Source organism: Pteropus medius, unplaced genomic scaffold (genome assembly GCF_902729225.1).
Source record: "Pteropus medius unplaced genomic scaffold, Ma_sr-lr_union100, whole genome shotgun sequence".
Classification (NCBI taxonomy): domain Eukaryota; kingdom Metazoa; phylum Chordata; class Mammalia; order Chiroptera; family Pteropodidae; genus Pteropus; species Pteropus medius.
The window spans coordinates 2,168,425-2,184,375 of NW_024350924.1; the positions used below are offsets into that span (position 1 = coordinate 2,168,425).

Consider the following 15,951-nt stretch of genomic DNA (forward strand, 5'->3'; position numbering starts at 1 on the left):
TATTATAATATTCAAACTTGCTAAGAGACTAGATCTTAATTATTCCAACCACTAAAACGAAATAATTATGTAACATGATAGAGCTGCTAATTATTGCTACAATGGCAATCATATTACAACATATAAATGTATCAGATTAATATTCTGCACCTTAAAATTACACAATGTTATATGTCAAATATATTTCAGTTTTTAAAAACAAGTTGACTAAGTTCTGAGGGAAAAAAGAGTGTCTTTAAATGCCTATAGAAAAGAGGAAAGATGAATTCTTGTTTTGCAGGACTTTTAATGACTCAGGCTACAACCCCAACTCACCCTTGTGCCTTTGTATCTTGATACTCATTTCAGAGCTCCAAGCCCTTCTTACCAAGGGAAAAAAGACCCTTTGCCAGCCAGATACTCGTTTCTAAAACGTCATTCCATTTAAACTAATAAAATTTAATATGTGCTATGACTCTTAAGAAAAAGAGACCATCAGGATAATCCGGAAGCGTGAAGAACTCATTACATATATGAAAACAGGTTCTATTATTATTTGTGTGCAAAATATCCAAAGGTTTTTTTTCCTGTTAAAGGACAGTCTACACCCTTAGCATTGTGACGGACACCTTACAGGTAGCTGGAAGGAACTGGAACATCTTCCCACGTCAATACCCAGCTCAATCTTGAAATCCAAAGGTTCATTCAAAGAGATTCTGGTCGGAACCCAACAGAACCTTTCTATAGAACCCAAGTTGATTTACTGAGTTCAGGTGAACTCATATGGGGGTATGATGCTTATGCAGCTCTACTGACCATTATGTGGTCAGCAATAGCTCACAAATCACCTGAGTGTGAACACTGAGCAGATGAGGCCACCACATCCCAGTGACCCAGTCCTGTGAAAACACTGCAGTCTGGATGCTGAGAAGGGTCGAACAACACGGTGCTCACCATGCTGACGTCTCTCCCCGTGTGGTTTACTTTAGTATGAAGTCCGAGTTTGGTGCCGAAGTGCTGGCCTAAGCTCACTCATCTGCCCAGCTTTGAGAAGAAGATAAGCATGGCTGGGATGACTGGGAATCTGGTGGAATCAAATAAGAACATCTATAGATGGGAAAACCCAAACCCCTCAGTGCTTAGAGGCCAAAGACGGTCAGCGAATCACTGCCTCTGGCTGGTAGGTGATGTTTGTTCTGTTCACAAAACCCATTAAGTGGTAATAGAAATGTTATATATCAGAGCACTGTTTTCGTCTCCAGAGGAAAACTGGGGCCATGTGCCTGTGGCAATCTCTTAACCTCATCCCCAACGCCCTCTGTTCCGTGTTTAGACCTCTGTTAGCCTCCAGACAGCATGCATACAAAAGCGAGTATTGTTTCTACTCACTCTTCCCCACCTCCCTCCGCTAAGGTACCAGCCACTTCCCACTCCCAGGTCCTAAACCCCACTCTTGTAAGATGGACCTTATTGACCGTAATGAAAATAGGAGTTGACTTTTGGAGGCACTGATTCAACAATCCAAATTCTTACTCCTTTATACGTGTGTCATTAAGAACGTGAATTGACTACAGTTAGAAGCTTTAAATACACAGTGCAACGATAATTTGTGCTGCATAAAGCCATGTGCTGCTCTAAGGGTTCAGCTGGCACATGCTGCCCTCAACACAAATGGCTAAAACCGTAGCCATAGCAACAGAAACTCACCTCTGTCTTGGGGTCTCTGGACATCATGGCGTGAACCAGTCGAAGGGCCTTGGGATATGAATGAGCAATCCTTTAAATCTTTCTTTTTTTTTTCAATAGTTGGAAGGTGGCTGCAATTGAACAATAGAACAAAAGCTAAGCTTCGAAGTCATGGTGTGCCTGCTTCTGGGTTCCTTCGACTGAGAGAAGTTGGCTTTGAAGATTGCGTAGGGAACTTCTGATGTCGAAGCATCTTTTTGGGGTGGGGGGTGTCTTTTAAGAGCATTCAAAAATATTTAGTTCGCCTTCCATTTTAATTTTCAAATTCTCTTTCTCTATTTCTAGATCGAGATTTCTGTTTACCCATGAAAGCAAATAGGAGATGGCTCAGAATAGTGTGTGCTGGGCCACACCCAGAGGTCAGGTGTCGGTGGATTTTGTATCCGGTGTGCTCTTTCTAGATTAAAATATTTTCAACGGTAATGTGATACAGGCTTCCTCTGCAATGACTGCCTTTGATGATGCTCTGGTAATCCTACCGTCTAACTTTATCTCAGAAATATTGGGGACCCACAGATGCAGGGTCCATCCCTGGAACCAGATACCACTCAGTGTGGCTTCGGCCTGTTACTGTTGAGTGGCAGAAGGGAGACATTGTGATGGCACAACAAATCAATCCAGGCCTCCCTGGGGAGCCAGATGGATCTATTATTTATAGCCAGTCTTAGAGACGTAGGCCTTCTGTGAGTATGCATGAGTTTGATGACCAGCTGTTACAAATTATTTATCCTGAAACTATTTTAGAAGAAAAAAAAAATCTTTTGAAACTGTGAGCAAAGCCATATTTGGAGAAGCTTCTTCTTGGTGTTTTACCAGCAGCCTTCGCTTGTTTTTCTTGCTCTTTGAGAGTCAGCGCTGTCTTTTTATCCAATTTTCCCACTGACATAATGATGTAATCATCATAGATTGTCTAATTTGTAATGTAAACCACAGACTTTTGCCATGCTTTGGGAACATTCAGAAAACTCTTGCCAATCGATTTCCTAATAATAATTCTAATGACGAACTTTAAAACACACTGATATAAAGATGTATAGTTTAAAAAAAGAAGATGTATAGTTTTTTGTGTTTTGTTTTGTTTTTTAATACTGTTATTCCCTAATCTTTCTAGCTTAAGTTTGGCAGCCTCTGTCTGGAGATAAGGGGCAAAAATATTTTAGGAAAGTTCTTTCTCTTTAAAGATTTATCTTTCTCTCCCCCACCTTTCACCGCCTGCCTAAAGAAAGAACATTGACTTGAAATTAAACATTTTTTTAAATGAATAAAATGTCAGACATATCACACATCGATGCCTGTTCTATGCTCCACAGATGATTTTGATAAAAAGTTCATCCTTGCAATAGGAAAAAATTCTAGAGAACGTATTCCCAAAATCTCTATGTGGTAGGATTACAGGTACATTTTAATTTTACATTAGAGTTGTTTTATTAAAGAATATTTATTGAAAATACCTATTAGTTGCAAGTCACTATGCTAGTCCTGGAATGAAAAGAAAATACGGAAAATGGTTAGGAGTGTGAATTTTGGTGCCAGACTGAGTTGGTAGCAAGACTCTACTACCCACGAACTGTGCGGCCTTGGCTTGTCTTCTCTGTTCCTCAGTTTGCCAATCTGTAAAGTGGGATATTAATAGCACTGCCATATGGGCTTGTGAGGGTTATGGGAACTGATGTTTTTTCTTTTTGTTTTCTTATTTTGGGAATAGCTGATTTAAAAAAGAAAAAACACATCTCATTTACTTAGAAGAGTGCCTTACACTGTTCTGAGCACTTTAAAATATTAATTGCATGCAAGGGATTTAGAATATTATACACTATAAATGGTGTAAGTGCTATGAAGGATAGGAAAAGAACATTAGAAAGGAAGAGAAAATTGTCCTGAGATAGGATAGGCAAGGAAGGGCTCTCTGAGGATGCGCTTTTCAAGCTGGAGCCTGAAGGATGCAAAGCCAGCTATGCAGTCCGGGCAGAGTGTCCCAGGTCAAGGGGACACATGTACAAAGAGCTGAGGATGAGAAAGAGTGTTGTGTATTCAAGAAGCTGAAAGGAGCTAGTGTGGGTGGTGACGGTGAAGATTTCAAAAATGAAGGTCTTCACCACAAAAAATCCAATCAAAAAATAGGCAGAGTACTGAACAGGCACTTCTCCCAAGAGGACATACAAATGGCCAACAAACATATGAAAAGATGCTCATCATTGCTAGCTGCTAGGGAAATGCAAATCAAAACCACAATGAGATACCATCTCACACCTGTTATAATAGCTATAATCAACAGGACAAGTAATAACAAATGTTGGAGAGAATGCAGAGAAAGAAACCCTCATACACTGCCAGTGGGACTGCAAATTGGTACAGCCACTATGGAAAACAGTATGGAGGGTCCCCAAAACCCTAAGAATTGATCTACCATATGATCCTGCAATCCCTCTACTGGGTATTTACCCTAAAGACTTGAAAATTCATCTGACAAGATATTTGCACACCGATGTTCATAGCAGCATTATTCACAGTGGCCAGGACATGGAAGCAACCGAAGTGTCCTACAATAAAAGATTGGCTAAAGAAGCTGTGGTACATATATACAATGGAATATTATTCAGCCATAAGAAGAGATGAAATACTGCCATTTGTAACAACGTGGATGGACCTTGAGTTAATCATGCTAAGTGAAATAAGCCAGACAGAAAGTGTTGAAAACCACATGATATCAATATATGTGGGGTATAAACCTAAAAGCAACAGATGAACATGACAAACAGAGACTCATGGACATGGACAGTAGACTAGTGGTTACCAGAGTGGGGGGAAAGGGGAGGTAGGTGAGGTAAAAGAGGTCAAATATATGGTGACAGAAATATAACAATGGGAGGGGAACACAATGCAATATATATATGCCTTACTGTTAAATTGTACAGCTGAAGCTTACAATTACATTAACGAATGTCACCATAAGAAATTAATTAAAATAAATAAATAAATAAAGTAGATGTCGTCGAGATGTAAGACATACTTTGGAAAGAAAATCAATGGAACCTGGCAGCATGAGTGTGAAGGCGGGCAAGGGCTGGGGAGGAGCTAATCACGACTCAGCCATCGTGTCTTTTTGTACTTCCCAAGAATTTTATGATAAAGATCATTTAGAGTAATAAGAAAATGACCCCAGAGAGCAAAGGAAATGAACTAACCAGAGAAAGAAATATACATGGCATTAAAAAAAAAGGGAAAGATGATTATCTAAATACTTGAAAAGCTGGTTACCTTCATTAGAGCATTTCGTTCTATGGTTTAGACATATCTGTAGTCAACTAACAGGAATACTTATGAGCCACTTACCCAGTTGTCTATACCACCTAGGGGCAACTCCTGCTCTGGGAGACAGGACACGAGTCTGAATTCTATTTCTGCCACTTTCTAAGTTCACAATTCGGGGCAATTTACCTAACTTCTCTGAGTCTTATTTTCCTATTTTGCAAAATGATGACAACCCTACCTCAAAAGGTTAATGTATGAATAAAATGCGATAATGCAGTGACTTATCCCGGTGTCTGTCACATAGTAAGTCCAACGTGGTAGCCATTTACTATGGAACCCAAGTCTTTATGCCGTGTGGATCCTCTGCCCTCAACCTCGCCCTGATGAACCAGTTATATGTACTTGGAAATTTATGCAGATAGTGATACTCTCTAAGTAAATGTGAAATGTTGGAGTTGGGTTACACCTGTTTTAACTTTAATGCGAGCACAGCGTTTAGAACATTAATATCTGATAAGCATTGACTTTAAAAATGTAACTGTCTATGGCCATGCCACTCTGAACAAGCCCGATCTCGTATGATCTTGGAAGCTAAGCAGAGTTGGGCCTGGCTAGTACTTGGATGGGAGACCACCTAAGAAGACCAGGTGCTATAGGTGTAAAAAAAATAAAAAAATTTAAAAATAAGGGACTGTAAACTGACAAGGTCCTTGAATCTGTGAGGTCAACCAAGGGTTGCTGTGGATGAAAAAAAAAATTAACTATTACATAAAATATCTCAGCACTTCAAAATTTTAGCTTTTTTGGTCAATCTGTATGGTTTTATGTGAGATAAGGATTTGAAATGTAAATCTGTTATGAATTATGCTCTCATAGAAAAATAATAGCTCTATTTCCCTAGACCTTTTCTTGTAAAAAGCAGAAAGCTCTTTAAATAGTTATTAGACGCCCCCTCCCCCACGTGACTACAAAGTGTATATTACCTAATTCAATGCTGAAATGCCAACTTTTATCTGACAGTATTAGCTGCTATATTAAAATACTGGAAGTGACAACCATAGGAAAGGTAAATAATACTCAACATTTAGACTTTTATGATGGGCTTGTGTAGGCTTAATAAACATTAATTAATTAAGACTCATAACATCCAGGTGAGGTATTTTGTCACCCTGTTAAGCAAGATCAGCTCAGAGATGGAACCTTAGTACAGCGCTAAGCAATTTAGGACAGGAAGTAATTACCTGCTGAAAAGTTAATAGCATCTTACATCTAAATGGCACTTTTTAACCAAGAGGATCCAGCCACATTACAAGCTCTAAACACTCTCAGAGACTTAAGGAGCATCTCCCTTTGAACTCATGGAGCAGATTAAAGGGAAGGAAGTAGCTACACCAAAATCACACAGCAGGTCACTGTCAGTGATGATTTAGTCTCTTGGATTCAAATATTAGATGGGAAGTGAAGAGTGAATATTTATTGAGGGCCTACTCCATGCTGGGCCCTTTGCGTGTATCATCTCATCCATCCTCTCCACGGCACCTCGAGATAAATACCATATCACCCCCCCCATTAAGATGAGAAAATGAGCTCAGGGTAGCAGCTACAGGTTGGTCAGTCTGATTTAATGCCAACTTGCTTCTGCTCCTATTAGACCACTTGTCACAAAGTGGAAGGAAAAATAGAAGTGGTCGGACTCACCAGAGCTTTTCTTTCTCTCCTTCCTTCTCTCTCTCTCTCTCTCTCTCTCTCTCTTTCCTTCCAGGATTGGTAATTGTCCTAATTTCCTATTGCTGCTATAACTAATTATCACAAACTTAGTGGCTTAAAACAATACAAATTTATTATCTTTTTGTTCTGGACGTCGGAGGTCTAAAAATGGATCTTATAGGCTTGAAAATCAAGGTGTAGGCAGAGCTACATTCCTTCTGGAGGCTCCAGGGGAGAATTTCCTTGCCCTCTCCAGTTTCTAAAGACCGTTCCCTGGCCCGTGACCCCTTCCTCCATCTTCAAAGCCAACATCACAGCATCTTCACATCTCTTTGACTCTGACTCTCTTGTGTCCCTGTTCTACTTATAAGAATTACTGTGATTATAAAATTGGGGATACCCAGATAATCCAAGATGGTGTCCTCATCTAAAGATCCTTGATCACACCTGCAAAGTCCCTTTTGGCGTGTAAAGTAACATATCCAGTTTCCAGGGGCTGGGATGGGGACATCTTCCGAGGCCATTATTTCGCTTCCCACAGTACTCTTTTTATATTTTAGAGAATTCTTAGAAAACTGAGATCTGTGCCTCAGCCCCAGGCAGCATCTCATACCTGCAGGAGGTCTCTTACACACAAGGCTGCTCCTAAAGTGGAGCTTTGTCATTCCATGGAGCAAAGCTGTTAAGATAGAGTAAATACTGTAGGAGGGCATGCTTCAAAAGTGGAAAGTTTTAAAACGTGAGAAATGAAAACTATTGATATGTGCAACTCCATGGATGAACCTCAAAATAATTATGCTATTTGAAAGAAGCCAGACCCGCCCCCCCCAAAAAAACCATATTGTATGATTCCATTTAATTAAAATTCTACAAAATTCAAACTAATATGTAGCGACAGAAAGCAGATCAGCGATTGCCTGGAGTTGGAGTAGAAGTTGAGGGAGGGGTTACCAAGGCATGTGAGGAAATTTTTAGGAGTGATATGTTGTTTGTGGTTATAGTTTTCACAGGTGTCATACAAATTTCAGGTCTTAAATTGTGTACTTTAAATATGTGCTGTTTATTATATGTCAGTTATAGCTCAGTAAAGCTGTTAAAAAATAACACTACATGAAAAGAAACTTTAAAATCCTCCCAGGCACACAGGCACTTTACAAATGAGGTTATAGAGACAGAGAGACACTGTGTCACACTGCGGTAACCTTATCGATATAGCTCTTCAGAAAATTCTTAAACACCTCCTTCAGATGTTATCACTTCAGGATGATTAAAGGTTTGCAAATGTAACACATTCGGGAGTTTATTTTGCATACTACCTAAGCTTCTTAGCGTGCAGACGAGGCCCTTCGTGAACTGCGGCTGTCCGCGCCTCTCCAGCCTTCTCCCTGCTACACCATGACTTGAAATTCATGCTTCAGCGATGCCGAGATGTTTGCAGCTGCCCAGCTCACCTGGCGTTTTATGTCTCCATGTCTTTGAATGTGCCGCTGTCCTCTCTGCCTGGAATGCCCTGCCTCCTGGCCTCCTTGGCCAGGAGAGGCCGTTACTTCCTCCTCTGCCACCTCTGTCACCTGTACAAGCTTCCTCAGTTGCACTTACCCCACCATATTGTAATTACTTGTTTTACATCTGTCTCTGTCACTCGCCTACCTATACTCCCAACCTTGGCATGTAGCAGAGACTCAACCGTCATTGCATGGAATTAGAAATACTCCTAGTATGTCATAGAGACAAACGTGAGAGCCATTAGAGTATCTATAGGGAAGGACATCCAACAGAAGCGGAGATCCGATGTTGATAGGTGAGCGGACAAAGCATGGCCAGGAATTTGGTGGCAATGACACTCCTGCAGCCCAAACTAGAGCAGTGGTTCTCAACAGGAGGCATTTAGCTCCTGGAGACCAGGGTGGCAGCTAGGTGCAGAACAGTCCTGTACCTAGAAGAATTTTCACACCCGAAGTGCCAATGGGGCCTTCATTAAGAAATACTGCTCTAAAGATAAGAAATGTTTTCTCTGAAAAGACCAGAAGTGTTCCTCTTCCTTCGTGCTTCAGCTGAGGGTGCAGTACATTCAGTAAAGGACCAGGGTCCTCTCTGCCAGCTACAAGCGCTCACTCTCCTGGCCCCCGCCTGCCCTGCCAGCCACGTTCCACTCTGCATTCTTACTCCCGACTTCATTTCTGTGGTTCCTCAAGACCCCTGTCTCCTGACCACCTTGGGGCCCTCCCTTCACGCTGCGCACTCTGCCTAAAGCATCTGCCTTACCTTTCTCCCTTCTACCTGATTATTTCTTCTTCATCCCTTAGCGTGTCACTTCTTCCAGAACCTTCCCTCATCTGCTTTACTAGGTCCCGTTCCTCTGATACAAGCCTTCGGAGCACTCTGCGATGCATTTATCACGATTGTAAACTATTGGTGGAAGGAAGGGAGAGGAAAGGAGGGGTGGAGAGGGAAGAAGAAAGGGAGGAAGACTCGTCTGGCTGCATGAAGAGAATAGAAACGGCACCTTTTAAAAAACCAGACTCGTCTTCGTTCCGCTCCTTATTAATTGAGGACCTTGAATAAGTTATCCACTGATTTGAACTTCAGTTTCCTCAATCATAAAAAGGGTGTGTGTGGGCATTAAATGAGATAAGTATACAGAGTGCCTTGCTCAGTGTCTGACACATGGTGAGTGCTCAATACATGTCAGGCCTTTTCTGTGTCTCTCTCCTCCTTTCCTAATGTAGAAACTTAATTGAGAAAGCTCAATTAATTGCAAAGGTCTTTATACCTAGCTTGACGGAGAGAACATCTATAAGCCTTTTCAGTAGGTTTAAGGGGTTCTGAGAACTCACAGATGTTTTAAAGGAAGCCTTGGTCAGTGGGTGGGCAGTTGTAACGTGTGGTGAGTAGAAGCGATGAAGCAAGTTTGTAGACGCTGACGTGGTAGTGTTGCTCAATATTCTCAAAAGATCCGTTTCTGCACAATCCCTCCAGCAGGCTAACAAGTATCTGTAGGATGACTACGCCTGGTTTCTTAGAAGAAATATGAGCTAACTGGGAAGCGAGGCATCTCTAACGTACTTATTCCTTTATGTGTCTGAGATCGGGGTCCTACTGAGATGCTATTGATGCAAAAAATAAGTAGCTTGGGAAGGGTCAGTGACACCTCTCTGAGGTGGAGCATAGCCACTAAGGAAGAAAGAGTCCTAAATGACTATGGTTTGATTCGTGTGATTTGCCCGTCAGAGGAAACCTCTGGGCATATTTGCAATCCCATAATTAAGACCAATAATAACGCCATAAAACAGGAGGTATTTATTATCTTCAGAGAACATCTGAGCACACACACTACCCTAAAGGCAGACAGACTCTTAGAAGTTAGACACATAGATTGCTAGGGTGGCCGCAAGAGAGTCCTGCTTCCCTCTTAAGCAGACCACCCTACTAAGAGATCTTTGAAGTTACAGGGTAGCAAGTTTCGTTGTGCAACTTCTTTCGCAAGTGACACCTTGTGAATTAAGAGCCTTGGACTGCTGCTAACCAGCCTCTTCCAGATCTGCTGTTAAGCAGTGATATTGACCACCTCAACTTTAGGGAGCCCAGAAAGTTAAACCCGTCAAAGAACACCGGGCTGTTTCCTGGTTAAAGGCCTGAACCACTTAGGTGCTTCTCTTTTCTCAGACAGGCCTCTTAAACCTTGCTTCTTTGTTCCACGAGCCCCAAAGAGTTCCACCTGACTTCACCAACGCCTGTTCTGGATTTAAAAGAGAAAGTTCTACATCCTGGGACCCCCTCAGTCTGGGAGGCACCCTAGTGTAGGATAGATTCCCTCGACCCATCAGACTCCTAACTTCTCTGTTGTTCCCTCTCTCCTAAGCACTTAATCTGTTTCATATCTAAGTTTTTTGTTTGTTTTAATAGAAAGCCTAGAAGGAAGTGACAGGCGCACTTATGGGGAATATATAATTCCACAGTAATTTTTTCTTAATTTTTAACCTTTTGTATTAATTTATGTTTTCCTGCTTATTGTAGAAAATGTAAAAAGTAGAGAAAAGTATAAAAAGTCAGAATGTTTCAGTATAATTCCTTCTAGTGTTTATTAAAAATGTTTTACATGGTTGGGGTCATAATGTAGAAACAATTTTGTAACATGTTTTTTTTTCCATTTAACATCAAGAACTTTCCTCATGTTATTAAAAACTTTGAATTCAATACCTGTTTTTAATACTTATATTCACTACATGACTATACTGTAATTAATCAATCATTTCCCTAATGACAGACATTTAAGTTATAACCAGTTTTTCAATATTTTAAAATAACATAATGGTAAACATCTTTGCCTATATTTTAAATTATTTCCTTGGGATAGATTCTTAGGTGGGAAAGTATTAGGACAGAGTATTAATATTTCAATATTCTTAAAATATATGCCAAATGGATTTCAGAAAGTCTGTACAAGCATATATTCTCACCAGCAACATGGGAGTGACATATTGATATACTCTTCAGCACTAAACAGTAACATTTAAAAAATCTTTGTTAAAAAAAAAAAAGGTATTCCAGCATTGTTTTAATTTGGAATACTTAGATAACTGGTAAGGTTGGACATTTTTCACTTGCTTATTAGCCATTTTTATGCTTCTTTGGCAAATTATCTCTGCCCTTTGCTCATTTATCTATTATCCAATTATGACTAGTTTTTGTAATTACAAAAAGTAATACATGCTCATTGTAAAATGTGTTAGAAGATGTTAATATTTATAGTGTTTTATAACCTGATCCTTAAAGAATTCAATCCAATACATTGCCTCTTCTTAGTCAAGCAGTATACATCTAAGCCTTCGTTTCTAAGGGCCGCATCATATTCCACTGAACGGATGAACAGGATCTGTTTTCCCCAATCCTCTGGGTATCTAAGTTGTGTCAATATTTCCATATTAAAAATGATTTTGTGATAAAGGTGAGGAACATCTGGAACATTCATTTTGCATGCTTATCTGATCATTTACGTAGATAAAGTCCCAAACAGTGGAATTTTTTGGTGAACAGGTACTGAAGCTTTTGATATATACTGAAAAATCTTCCTTCAAAATGCTTACACCAATTTCTAGGCCCAACGGCAGCTCGTGAGAGGACAAATTTCATCATATCCTCACCAACGAGTATCACCATTCTTTTTTGATCTGCAATCTGATAGGCAAAAAAGGTGTCCCATTGTTTTAATTTGCATTTATTTAAACACTAATAAAGCTGAAGTTCATTTGTGGGCTCGTCGTGATTCCTTGAACTTCCACTGAAAGCGGTGGGCCTTGGCCTTTGTCTCTCTATTGGATCGTTGCCTTTTTTTTCTTTTGAGTTGTTTCACTGGAAGAGCTCTTTAACTACTAAGTGTTTAGTATTAACCCTTTGTCGGTCACATATGTCTCCATTTTTCATTTTCCTTTTGACTTTATAAGAGGCAGTGCAGGAAGAGGTTGAAAGCACTGCTCCTGAGACAGGTTGTCTCTGCCGTTTACCAGGTGTGGCAGATGCTGTCCAGGTGCCCTGTTCAGATGCCCTTCGGACCAGTACACGCATTTCCCAGCTGTTGTGAGGCTGGTTACTAAAGATTATAGCTGCCTCCCTTCCTGTAGAGTTTGTGCGAGAGGGACCTGCCGGACCTGGGGACATTATCTCCCACCCTATCGCGATACAGGGGTTTACAAAACCAGTTCCCTTCTGTGAAGTGAGGGCTTATTCTAGGGTGAGGTTTATGCTCTGGGCTTTAGAACTCTCCCCCTGTGAATCAGAACCAGGCCAAGATTTCCTTGGCTCCATTCTTGCTTGGTGCTTTTTGATTCCTTATCCTGTTTCACTCCCTTCCTTACAGGTTCCTCCTGAAGAGCCCCCACCCCCACCCCAAACACCACCACCAATAAATCGTATGGATCTAAATCCCTGTCTCGGGATCCGTGTCTAGGAAAACGACCCTAAGGTTCTGTAAAATGGGGATGATATTAGTACCTATTTCATAGGGATGTTGTGAAGATTAATTATTTATTAAAATAATAGTAATAGCAAAAATTATCCAGCACTTATTATGTACCAGGCATTGTCCCAAGCACTTTACATGCATTAATTCATTTAGTCCATATATCAGTCAGGGTCCAGGTATAAACCTCAAACACGTAAAGTGCCAAGAACTATGCCTGGTGTATATTTAGCATCAATATATCTTAGCTATCATTATTACTGATTCACTTATATTTCAACTGAAAGATTAAGCCTGTTGATAGGCTATTTCCCCTGCATTTTGAAGTCTTCTTCTTATGCCCCTTTTCTTAGGTATTCCTTTGGAAAGCTCCTTTCTCCTTATTTTCTCCCGCTTTTTCCAAAAGGTGGAGCTACCAAGTCCACATTCTTGCCAGGGAAACTCCACACCTGATATTCTGACTTTCAGCCAAGGGAGCACTGTTACGCTCCGATAGACTTTGTTGGAAAAGGAAGCAACAGGTGTTATCTACCTGGTTCTTCAAATTTGCCTTGACTCAATGCGGTCATTTATAACTTGGAGAAAAGTCCAGCCACCCTAGCTTTATCTTAAGGGGGAAAAAAAATTTTTTTCTTTCTTTTTTTCTTCTTTCTAACGTTCTTGCTTAAAGTATTGTCCATTTCTCTTCTCATTTAGGATTCTGATTGGACATATGTTAGATCTATCCTCTATGTTTCTCTTTAATATGGAAAAAAACAGTTCATGTCTATCATTCAGTTTGGGAATTCTCTCTGCAGCATGCCTAATCTACTGTTAAATATGTCCATTGAATTTTAAATTCTAATTATTATGTTTTTAAGTCTAGAAGTTTTGTTGGATTCTTTTTCAAAATGCCTTTCCATTTTCCCCAGAATTTTGTTCTTTATTTATATTTTCAATCTTTGATTTTATTTCTTTAAATATATTCAATATTTATTACCTATGTTTGATAATTCCAGTTTCTAAGTCTTCATGAGTTTGATTCTGTTATCTGCTTTTTTTTCCCCTGTTAATTCTTATATAAGATGCCTTGCTTCTTTGTATGATTTCTGATTGGATTGAGAGTTTACATTTCTTGTAACTTTTTCTGCGGAAATTTTTGAAGTTGGTATCTTAATCAACTTGGGCTGAAAAAATACCATAAATCGAATTGCTGAAACAAAACATTTATTCCCCACAATTCTGGAGGCTAAAAAGTCCAAGATCAAGTTGCCAGAAGATTCAGCGTCTGGTGAGGACCTACTTTCCTGCGTACGGAAGACTGTCATCTTGCTGTGTCCTCACGTTAGAAGGGGTGAGGGTGCTCTCTGGGTTCTCTTTTATAAGGGCACTCACCTCACTTCTGAGGGTTCCACCCTCATGACCTAATCACCTCCCAAAGGCCCTACCTCCAACTACCATCACATTGGGGATTAGGCTTAAACATGTGAATTTGGAGTGGGTGAGCGACACACATACTTTAAAGCAGGGAGGTTTCTTTAGAGGTGATTTGGTTTACCCTTGCCCGTTGCCTAGGGGCACCAATAACCTGAAACCACTTTATGTGCTTAGGTTTTTCAGACAACTCAGGTAGAACAGATTGTTTAAAAAAATCTCAGAGATGATATTTCATCTTCCATTCTTTGTTAAGCCTGATTACAGGTGGTTTTCTCTTGTCGTCTCCAGAGAAAAGGTTAGAGAAACCCTTGGGGATCTTGGCTCTATGTGTGGAGTCTGACGAGATTGCTCATCCCGGAATGACCTGGCCTTTGTCTCTTCTTTCCATGCCTCATGAGATGATCACAACTAAAACTCAAGTTCATCTGGTTGAGTCAAGACAAAACTTGGCTTCAATGCTCTGCTTATCTCTTTTCTAGTTCTTAGCTTCTGAGACATCCTTACTTCATACCAGCTCATCGATAAATTTTCTATTTTTTTAAATATTTAAAAGCTTTTAAAGTAGTTCTCAGTGGCAGAGTTGGACAGGGTATTTAGTTCATTACTGTCAGAAATGGAAGTCTACAGATTCATTTTCTTCACTACTTTCTATTCTGAAAAAGTCTAAATATATATAAAAAAATAAAAGAATAATACATGAATAGTATAGTACAAGAATTGTGTGTGTGTGTATCCCCATATATCTTCACCTAAATTCAATTGTTAATATTCGGTTTGTACTTTTTTTCCCTCTGTCTCTTGCTGAACCATTTGAATATAAGTTGCATAAGTCATGATGATTTAACCTTAAATATTTCAGCTTGCATTTTCTAAAAATAAATTCTCCTATATAACCATAAGTCTATGTCACATGTAAGAAAAGTAACAGAAATGCCATAATATCATCTAATATATAGCCTATATGCAAATTTCCTCAATTGTTTAAGTGTCTTTTATAGTGTCTCTGTCTCTGTCTCTCTTTTTCTCTCTCTCTGATTCAAGACTTAATCAAGATTCATGGCTTTTTTTTTTGGCTTGTTTCTTTTTTCATACAATGATGTTTATGAAGAATCTGGGCTAGTTGTCTTGTAGAAAGTTTCGAATTCTGTATTTGTTTCAGAGTGCTCTTTTAAAAATATATACAAATAAAGTTGTTCCCAAGCTTAAAATCTTCCATGGGCTACTATAATATTTAGAAAATAAAGCCCAGACTCATTACCTTGGCTTACAAAGGCCTGTGTGATCTGGTGTGACTTCATCTTGTATGTTCTCCTCCCCGTCACTTCATTAAGACACAGCGCCCTTCTTCTAGTTTCTCAAACCCACAAAGCTTGTCCTCACAGGACTTTGCAATAGCTGTTCCTTTTGCCTAATGTGCTCTTCCCTGAACTTGGCTTGAAAGTTGCCTCATCCTTGTAATTCAAACCTCAATTTGAATATCATCTTCTCAGCATGACCTTTCTTACCTTGACCCCCAGTGTCGAGTAGTCATTCAGTCGCTCACTCTTACATATCACATCCGGATATTTTTGTTATTTTATTGAACTCCATGAGAGCAGGGCCTGTGTTCTGTCTTGCTCATTACTGTATTCCCAGAACTGAGAACAGTTTCTGACAGGGAGCAGAAATTTATTAAATACTTGCTGAGTACTGTAATGAATGAGCTGAAAACTGAGGGCAGAAAAGAAGCTAGCTATTCAAAGAGCCTGGGGGAAAAAAATCTAGGCAGAGGGAACTGTCAGGGAGAAGGCCTGAGAGGCCCCCAAGGAATGCCCTGTCTACTTGGCAGGTAGTATACCAGGAGGAGAGGGACATGCAGAAGCGTAGAAACAGAAGTAGGGCAAGATGGTTTG

At 39.9% G+C, this 15,951-nt stretch overlaps 1 pseudogene; it reads left to right on the top strand.

The window, feature by feature from the left end:
- Positions 1–5,517: 5,517 nt before the first annotated feature.
- Positions 5,518–5,636, top strand: LOC120585333 (uncharacterized; annotated as a pseudogene).
- Positions 5,637–15,951: the final 10,315 nt, after the last annotated feature.